The following is an 8,875-nucleotide window of genomic DNA, read 5'->3' on the forward strand; positions in this document are numbered from 1 at the left end:
CTTCTGTGTCCTGCTTTCCGTTTTCTCCCCACCATATACCCAAATCCCCATGTAATGTAGTCGTGCATCTCCTCCTTTCTCAGTCCTGTATCTCCATGGCATGCTCTTCATGAGAGCTGAGGCTGAACACCCTTACTAGGAAATGAAAAAGTTCTGGTCCTGGGCTTGGGGGAATGTCTAACTTCCTTCACCAGTGTTACTTGGCTGGCATGAAGGAGATCCCCATTGGGCTGTGGAGGCCAAGCAGGTATGTCATGGGTCTCAGGGAAGAGCAACACCAGAACATTTCCTTCCTATAGCTGGGGAAGCTGGTAATTTTGGAGGGACGAGTCTGTTAAGATTCTTCATTCTCTCCTGGGTTTCGTCTCCTTCCTGCCCATTTCTGCTCTGAACTTAGGACTCAGCCCAGTACCCAGACTCCTAGATACATTTTCTCTTCCATCTACACTTACAACTGAGACTTCTCAGAGTCCACCAACTGCTGTCCCATCCAGATCACACTGATCTGAACTGGACCCCTCCTCATCTTGTCACCAAGAACATCCACAGACCTGTGTGGATTCCAGCAGAGTATGAGCACTTGGGTGCTAAGTTAGCCCAGGCTCTGGTACAGAAGAACCACAGAGAGACTAGTGCTGATCAGGGACAAGTGCTGGGCAGGGTGTGAGGACAGTGGTACTGGTAGGGTCACTCTCCACAGCCGTTGGTTCCAACGCTCAATTAGAAGGAAGCAAAGCAACTCCCATTCAACTCAGCATCCAGCTCAGTGCCCACTATAAGCTCAAGGTCCACTGTCCACCAGGTAACCTGAATCGCTTACTGTTTTCTCCTCTTGTCACTGCTGGTCTCTAGGCTAAACTGCCCAGGAAATAGCATTGATATTATCAGACTTTAGAATTAAAAAGGACTTCTCTCTGCAGTAGGAAAGGAAAGCACAATTGTTGCCACCCATCAACCAACAAATGCAACTTGAAAACCTACTAAGTGGCAGGCATTAAACTGAAAGTACCATGTCTGTCATCTATACTCAAATGAAACTGTGTTGAGTATTTTCATTTAAATTGTCTAACATCTCTCCCTTCCACCATATATGTCCATATGGCCTAAATCTGTGAGAAAGACATAGAAATAAACATATTTGCATTTCTCTTCATTCACTGCTATTTACAGTTTGGATGAATGATCGTATGTGACCCAGGAACCACTGTCTATGGATTTGGAACTGACTGTGGTTTCTAGATATGAAGTTTACAAAATGTGTCACTGAAACAAATTCACCTCGGAGGAACGGTAGACTTGAACATAATTGTACAGATTCAATATCTGGAAAAAACATTCGCATAATTGCCTGAATACATTAGAGTCTGGCTTTAAAAAACCCATTCTACTGGAGTCTTCAGGAACTTCTATCCAGTCATTGCTGCAAGTTCTTCCTTGTGCACAATTAAACGAGAACCAGAGGTCCAAGTGGTCTGGGAAAATGGAGAATGCCTCTAATCTTAGGCAATCACGGCTCCTGATAAGTCCACAATTTCTAGAAGCACCTAGACTTCTCAACCATGTAAGTTCTCTCCTTAGGACCCATGCATAAAGTATGTGACTTTTGCTGAATATGGGCTCCATGTGCCAGGTACACACAGCAGTCATCGCCTCTGAGATCTTGCTATTAATATGGGACACTGTCTGGAGCAGAATGTAAGTCCCATCCCTGCTACAATGCCTCCCTGCTACCAATACACACAACACTAAGCTCAGTTGAGACATGCAGTAATTCTTGTCATCTGTAAATGTCAACCCTAAAAGGTATGGCTTTTTATACCTTGTCAACAAAGCACACCACAATACAATTTCATAATGATCTTGGATGTTTTTACAAGGAATGAGCATTGGATGTCACATAGCTTCTGATTTATGGATGGAAAAATATTCCTGCATTTCAGATATATCAAGGGCCTCATTCCTTAATTGGAAAAGACAACCACAAAAAAAGGAAAATGCAGAAAGCAAAACAAAAATAGTATATAGAAATGTTCCCTACTCACATATATATTCAGTTTAAGCATTATATTTACTTCGAGAAAATCATTCAATGGTTTAAAACAGATGTGAAAACCATTGTTACAGGCCCTCATTCTCTTCTCGGAGATAAAAGACAAAGATCCAATCAAAGGTACCACAGAACTTAAGATAAAACCAGGACCCCTATACACCAGGCCTGCAAGAAATCTTAAATGTCCTCTCATACCCACATTTTGATAGGTTCCTAGCATTCTTGGATAAGAGATGGTCTTTGGCTTACGCACCTTCCTGGAGAAAAAGCCTCTGGCCTACTTGGCAGCCTTTGTGCAGACCCACCAGAGGAATCAGGACCTAGGACAGAAAGGGAGGACTGCTAAATTGGTTCCTGGAGAAGACAGACTTAAATGGCTGGCAAGATCTTCCTAATTTTTTATGGGGAACATGTATTGGTGTGAATCTGTCTTCTCTTCTCACAACCATTCTTTGTTGTTGTTGAAGTTTGCCTGTTTTATTTTCCTTATTCCCTGTTTCACTACCTAAATTTCTCAAGACTGAACTTACAAACAAACAAACAAAAATTCTTAGTGTAGTTAAGAAATATGTTGTTGTTGTTGTTGTTACGTGCTGTGGAGTCAGTTCCGATTCATAGTGACCCTGTACAGGGTTTCCGAGGCTGTTAATCTTTATGGGAGCAGAATGCGTCATCTTTCTCCCGCGGAGCAGCTGGTAGTTTCGAACTGCTGACCTTGCGGTTCGCAGCCTGATTCATAACCACTCCGCTACCAGAGCTCCTAGTTAAGATGTATAAATGCATAAAATGAAAGTTTTTGTAATCCTTTTTTTTTTTATTGCTGTTAAGTGTTATCTCATCAGTTCTGACATGTAATCACCCTGTCTAGGTTTTCCAAGGCTGAAAATCTTTGCAGGAATAGAAATCCTCATCTTTCTTCTGCAGATCACCTGCTGAGTTTGATCCACTGACCTTGTGGTTTGCAGTTCAGGGCTTATCCTACGGATCCACCATGCTCCCAATAATCTATTTTAAGAAAAATAAAAAGCACAGGTTTAAAAATAAGCAAATCACTTTGACTCTTCCAGACACAGAATTTCTCTCCTTTTTTATTTCTTTACCTCCCCACACCCTTAAAAGAATAACTCTCCTCCTTTCAAGAAGTACAAAAGATAATTTTTTCACACTTCTTTGTAGTAATTCTGCCATGCAGTTTCTCACAATTCAGTTCCAGAGAAACATCCCTCATTTTTGTTTGCTAACTTTTTATTGTGAATTGAGTAAAGGCTTACAGAACAGATCATTGGATTTGCATTCAAAACATTGTATCCTTCATTTCATTTCAATTGTTTGCAATCCACAGCATGTATTAACTCCTGGAAGAGATGGGAACAGAAACAATGTGGTCACTACAGAAGGTTGTGGTTTGCCCTCATAAGCATGTGAAAGTTGGACAATGAATAAGGAAGATAACAGAACTGATGCATTTTAGTTATGGTTTTGGAGGAGACAATTGAGTTCAAACAAATCTCTGCTGGAAGAAGTACAACTAGAATGTTCCTTAGAAGCCAAGATAGCGAGATTTTGTCTCTCATAATTCAAATATATTATCAGAAGTGTGGTTCCAGAGAAGAACATCATGCCTGGTAAAGAGGAGGGTCAGCATAAAAGAGGAAGACCACCAACGAGATCAATTGCCACAGTGGCAGCAGCAATGGGCTCAAGTATAACAATGATTGGACAGTAGGTGCAAAACCAGGCAGTGTTGGTTCTGTTGGGCACAGAATTGCTGTGAATCAGAACCAACTCGACAGTACCTAATAACAACAACAACAGCTGTATATAAAACACTTGAAGCAATTACATTAAAAATGGTTAAGTTTATTTTACGTAAATTATCCTGAATTTTAAAAACCACACACACAAACATAATAGTTCATGCTGGTACGGTGGTATCAAAACAGTTATATTTATAACCTGGAAAGAAATTTTTCAATATTAATAAAAGGTCTAATTATTCACCTATTTTTCCTGCCTAATGTTTAGCTGTACAAATACCACAGGAGGACATCAGCTCCGTGGAAATGGCATCCCAGAGGGTCACATCAGTCCATCTGTCCTTAGATGAAGACTTCTACTCCATATTCGTGGGTGTCCAGGCACCTGTAGAAGGCTGGCCTGGAGCCAGAGATTGAGTTGAGGTCGTGCCTGGAGCTGCAGCCTAACTTTGAGCTTTGGCCTTGCCATTTGGCTTGCAGAGACTTAGACTCTTGGTAAAGCATGTCCAAGTATACTTCCCCTGCTTTGGATGGGCAATGTATGCCAGTCAACTGAGCTTGGGGTGACGTCCTTTGGAATCTTAGACTTCACTTCCTTGGACTTTATGAGAGCCTTGATGGCCTCGACATGTGTATCCTTGGCCTGGGCGTTGTTGGCCTGCATCTTCCGCAGGATTTTCTTATTGTGCTTTTTGGCAAATCATATGTTCCTCAGGAATTAGGGGTCCTCCCCCTCAAAGAGTTTCATATCCTTGTTATCAGTGCCATTTTCCAGATTGTTTGTGCAGTGTGGTTCTAGGACACGGCCAAGTCTGCATTGTCACTTGTTGCTCCCAGTGTACCAGAGAAAGCAAATTTTCACATTTTTGATTCAACAACCCTGTTACAAGAATTCAATTATTGTAGGATAATTAGACATGCACAATACTATTTATTCTAACAATAACAACAAAAATTACAAACAGGAGGCAGGCCTTGATGGCAGATAGGGTAGAGGTGCAATAAAGATCTCCATCAGCAAGAACACAGAATAATAGGTGAAGTGGGTTTAAGAGAGAGATCCAAAGCTCTGAACCGCATCTATTGTTGTTGTTGTTGTCAGGTGCCATCGAGTCGGAACTGACTCATAGCGACCCCATGCACAGCAGAACAAAACAATGTCCAATCCTGGGCCAACCCCACCACTGCCACACTTGATGTCATCAATGATGCCACCTGGCTGATACAGCTCATTGGGGATCTTCCTCTTTTTCTCTGACTCTCCATCTTACCCAGCATGACATCCTTTTCCAGCGACTGTTCTCTCCGGACAATATGTCCAAAGTATGAAAGACGAAGCTTAGCCATCCTGGCCTCCAAGGAGCACTCTGGTTGCTCTTCTTCCAAAACAGATCTATTGGTTCTTTTGGCAGTCCATGGCACTTTTGGTATTTTCCTCCAACACCAAAACTCAAAGGCATCAATTCTTCTACGATCTTCCTTATTCACTGTCCAGCTTTCACATCCATATGAGGCTATTGAAAACACCATGGCCTGGGTCAGGCGCACCTTAGTCCTCAAGCTGACATCTCTGCTCTTCAATACTTTAAAAAGTTCCTGTGCAGCAGATTTGCCCAATGCAATACGTCGCCTGATCTCTTGACTGCTGCTTCCGTGAGTGTTGATAGTTGATCCAAGAAGAATGAAGTCCTTGACAACTTCAAACTTTTCTCCGTTGATTATGTAAAATGTTTGAAGGCTTATAGTTAGAGGAATTTGTAGAAGCAAGAAATCTCGAAATTTCAAAGCTGCTGGGCCCAGAGCCAACAACTTGGACCAGACCAAATGGCAAGACCAAGCCGAGGAGCAAGCCGACCCGCAACAAAAGGAGGGGAGTGGTAGACTTTGTGATCCAGGAGCAGAAGTCCCTGGGACCATCAAAGGAGAAGAGTGGATTGCGGGACCCTACTCAGAGAAGCAAGAAGCTCTGGTAGCATAGTGGTTATGAATCGAGATGCTAACTTTAAGGTCAGCTGTTTAAAACTACCAGCTGTTCCTCAGTAGAAAGATGAGGCTTTCTGCTCCCATAAAGATTTGCAGCCTCGGAAACCCTTTGCAGGGTCGCTATGAGTTGGAACCGACTCCACGGTACTTAACAACAACAAAAACAACTCAGAGAAGCAGTGATGCCAAAGATGGAGGAAGAGACAACAGTATGGAGAGATGGAGTGGCTGGAGACTCTAGACCTAGAGAGGTAGAAGGGCTGTGTGCTGATGACTGAGGGGCAGGCTTGCAGGGTATACCCTTTGGTTGTTTGATGATGCATTCAGGGGATTGAATCATGGCAATGAAATGATATACTATAGGATGAATGTAAAGCTAATGTTTTCCCGTGTAAACTATGATATAATTCACAGTAAACACTTTTTTAAAAATTAGAAACAACCTTAAATTCCACCAATCAGTTATGGATTAAGGAATTTATGTTTCATTCAAAATTTCACATATCTAATAATAACAATAATAGCAGCAGCTATTACAATGTTGATGTAGAAGACTATATCTTGACAAAGAATATCTACCCATATTGTTAGTTATTAAAAATTTCAGAGCCTATGCTTAGCATAATTCCTTTTCAATTTAAAATCTAAACCTTATATGTTTTCTGCTGTTGACAGGATACTGTCTTAAACCATTTTTCTACAAAAAGCAAAACTCAAAATTTTTCTACTACAGCTACTAGTGGAAAATATCTGAATTTTGCTTTTCTGACAGGTTCCTGCCTTACACCGTTCAAACTTTCATAGGCTTTACTGTATTTGTAAAGGAAAAATCATAATAAATCATATTTCTAAGCTTTAAAGATGATTACCAAAGATTGATAAGAAATCAGTTAATTTAAATTGCTGGGAGTTTTTAGATTAGGTTTTCAATTTTCCAATAATTTTATAAATTACTTGCATGCTAAATTTTTTAAAGTTGAAAAGAGAGAGAGTGATATTAACTAATAGATTCTAACAAAATGGAGAAAATCCTTAACTTATAAAGTTAAATGAGACTAAAAGGACATTACTTTCCATATACTTGTATTGTGATCATACTGGATATGGATGATAGTCAAATGATGTTTTTATTTTCTACTTTGTATATTATCTTAATGAACATATATACCACTATAACCAGGATTTAAATAAAAACAAATCTACTGTCAGTGAACTGGATACAACTCATAGAAACCCTATAAGATTTCTAAGACTGAGCATTTATATAGGAGCCTCATCTTTCTAACTCAGGTTCACGGGTGGGTTTCATCTATTGACCTTGTGGCTAGCAACCTAATTCTTAGCCCACTGAAAAGTCGAGGTTTGTGATAGCTAAGGGACGAAGTTTAGACTAAAATTATGCATTTTGATATATAATATTCCTTATAGAATAATCACAAAATTTAACAATGAAAACTTAAGTCATCAAAGTGGAACCACACATAATTGTTCTTTTAACAGAATGGGATTTGGGCTGTTTTGCAACAACCGTCCTTCACTTCCATTGTAGTGAGTTATCAGGATAGTTTAGCAAATGTTTTCTATGGACCATTAATAAGATCGTTTTTAGTGATCATCAGGTCAGTTTGGACTCATTGGGATCCTATATGATAAAAAGTAATATAGGAGGCAAGTCTTGATGGTGGATAAGGTAGAAGTGCAGTGAGGATCTCTGTCAGCAATAACACAGAATACCAGACGAAGTAGGTTCAGGGGACAGACAGTTCCAGAACTCTGAACCACATATTTTAAAAGTTTGAAGCCTTATAGCCAGTGGGATTTGGAGCAGAAGCAAGAAATCTTGTGTTTTTTTATTCCATCAAGCTCAGCAGGTCCCAGAGCCAAGTCTTGGGTGAGACCTAGCTGGGGGAAGGATCAGAACCACCACAGACTGGCACCTGACAGAACCTCAGAGATAAAGATGTCGACATTCTTTTTTTTTTTTTGTATCTGTTCATTGGTTTCTCACTGTCTGCACACCTCTATTCCGGTGACTAGAGGAGGTGCATGAGAGAGTGAACACCCCACCCCCACTCCTGGAGGGTTCTACTATGCGACAGATCTCCTCAAATCAAGGCAAGAGGGTTCTACTATGTGCACAGATCTTCTCAAAATTTAAAGGAACCGTTTCCACTTAAAACCAAAAGGCAGCACAAAATGGCCACAGCTGGCCATGAACTGATTATCACTAGGAAAAAGACCTGAATGGGGGTTATGGAGTGAGAAAGACATAGGCTAAAAACAAAACAGGCAGAAAATTATATCCGGAGTTACATCATAATGACCCGGCCAACAGTGACATCTTGAAATTTCTCAGCCAGCCTTAAGGCAAGAAGCTGTAAAAGGGTATTAAAGTCATACTCATATTAGGACACAGACTTTGTTTTTCTCTTCTCTCTTTTCTGTGATTATAGACTAAAGTATCCAATCTGTCTTTTTTTCAGCTGCTGTTTTGTCTTGAGGTGCCCTCTTTCCTTTTAGGGAACTCTTTCTCTCCCTATATTACCCAAGAAGAGACAGTGATTGTGGTCAGATAGTCAAGCTACAATCATGCCCTATAAAAACCCACAATCCAGGCAAGAACCAATACTAGCTGCCATATACCAGGTAGGCAGCCAACATCTGTGACAGTTACTCTGAATGGAGCAATAAGAAGAGTGAAAAGGGAAGCCCATCTCCTGATCACATCTACCTAGAGGCAATCAGAAAGCATAAAAAATACCAAAACACACTCTCATTTAAGTATTAAGGCCAAAGCTAACGACTGAATATGCCCAAGAAAAAGAAATAAATGACCATATCAGCAAATGTCCAGAAACATACAAAACACTACTATAAGAAACCAAAAGAGACCTACAAAAATGAAAGCATGTACCATGCTCCTGGATAAGAAGACTTAACATTGTGAAAATGTTGATCCTGCCCAAAGAAATTTACACATATAATGCAATCCCCAAGGAGCTCTGGTAGCGTAGTGGTTACGAATCGGGCTGCGAACCTTAAGGTCAGTGGTTCGAAACTACCAGCCGCTCCGCGGGAGAAAGAT

At 40.6% G+C, this 8,875-nt stretch overlaps 1 pseudogene; it reads left to right on the top strand.

The window, feature by feature from the left end:
* The first annotated feature begins 173 nt into the window (after positions 1 to 173).
* Positions 174 to 8,875, top strand: part of LOC102837763 — a 15,870-nt pseudogene continuing 7,168 nt past the window's right edge.

This window comes from Chrysochloris asiatica, unplaced genomic scaffold (genome assembly GCF_000296735.1).
Source record: "Chrysochloris asiatica unplaced genomic scaffold, ChrAsi1.0 scaffold00017, whole genome shotgun sequence".
Classification (NCBI taxonomy): Eukaryota; Metazoa; Chordata; class Mammalia; order Afrosoricida; family Chrysochloridae; genus Chrysochloris; species Chrysochloris asiatica.